Here is a 1,768-nt window from a genome sequence, read left to right on the forward strand (position 1 = left end):
CCCCTTCTTGTTTGCTGTGGTGATGGACAGATTGACAGATGAGGTCAGACAGGAGTCCCCATGGACTATGATGTTTGCAGATGACATCGTGATCTGTAGTGAGAGTAGGCAGCCGCTAGAAGAGAACCTAGAGATGGTGGAGGTTTGAAGAGGAATGAAGGTCAGTCGTAGCAAGACAGAGTACATGTGTGTAAACGAAAGGAAGAACAGTGAAATAGTGAAGTTACAAGGAGCAGAGGTGGTGAAGGTGCAGGTACTTAGGATCAACTGTTCAAAGCAGAGGAGACTGTGGAAGAGAGGTGAAGAATAGAGTACAGGCAGGATGGAACAGCTGGAGAAAAGTGTCAGAGTGATCTGTGATAGAAGAGTGTCAGCTAAGGTGAGGGGAAAGGTTTACAGGATGGTGGTGAGACCAGCCATGATGTATGGATTAGAGACGGTAGCAATAGGCAGAAGACAAGAGGCGGAGCTGGAGGTGGCAGAGTTAAAGATGCTAAGATTCTCTTTAGGAGTGACAAGAATGGACAGGATCAGGAATGAGGTCATTAGAGGGACAACACAGACAGGAAGGTTTGGAGAAAAAGAGTAGAGGATGAGTAGATGAGTAGAAGATGCAGAGAACAGGGAGAGATGGAAATCAATGATTTGCTGTGGCAACCCCTGAAAAACAGGGACAAAGCCAAAAGAAAAAGAAGAAGAAGAAGATATGCTGGTTTCCCGGATGACTTCCGGCAGAGTGAACCCTGGCGCAACTTGCTGCTGCTGCTCGCCCGTAACTTAAAGTTTTTAGTTTAGGTTTTTTAGCAGCTTAATGATCCACAACTGTCACCATCCTGTGTCCATTTCGACCGAGTCCCCGCGGGGTTTGTCGCCATGGTGTTGGCTAGTGGGATGCCCTTCGAGTCCGTTCTTCTCTTTGCTGTCATTTCCTTCGCCAACCTGCAATGGGCCTGCTCCAATACTCCGCTGTTGAGCTTCTCCAGCTTTGTCCCTGCCCGTCTGCACCCTCACTGACTGCATCGCCTCTCCTCCTGGACGCTGCTTTCCTGCCCCGCCGGAGATATATACACCGTGGGTCTTGTCAGAACATCGACGAAGACACCTCGAAAACAATGAAGTCCATCTGGTCCACCTCTCGTCGCCCCCCACGAAACACTGGCCGGGTCGCTGACCACAGTGTGCTAGCCTACCTAGCCCTGTCGGCTAACACTCCTCCCAGATGCAACAACTCCGTCAACTTTGGCCTGCTCAACATCCGCTCACTCACGAGCAAAGGACATCTCATCAAGGATCTCCTCATCAACCGTAAGTTTGACTTTCTCTGTTTAACCGAGACATGGCAACAGCCCAACGACTTCTCTCAACTCAACGAATCCACTCCTACGGGGTTTGTTTAGATCTGTCAACCCCGCGAATCCATCGTGTGTCAACTGTATGGTCGTACTCCTGCCATCATTACAACTGTCTACTGCCCCCCTAAACCCAATAACCAGTTTTTAAACGACTTTGCTTAACTTTATTTGTCTACCCTCTCACCAAACAATATAGTACTGGGAGATTTCAACATCCACAGGGATAATATTAATAACTCTCTTACCAAAGACTTCTCATCCTGCATGGACAGCTTTGGATTCCAACAGTTTACTAATGTTCCCACTCATACTCATGGGCACATCTTGGACCTAATTTGCTGCTCTGGTGTCTCTCCTTCCAACCACACAGCTGATGAACTCCCAATAACTGACCATTTCCTCCTCTCATTTAATAT

This window comes from Cynoglossus semilaevis, chromosome Z, assembly GCF_000523025.1.
Source record: "Cynoglossus semilaevis isolate Cse_v1.0 chromosome Z, Cse_v1.0, whole genome shotgun sequence".
Classification (NCBI taxonomy): domain Eukaryota; kingdom Metazoa; phylum Chordata; class Actinopteri; order Pleuronectiformes; family Cynoglossidae; genus Cynoglossus; species Cynoglossus semilaevis.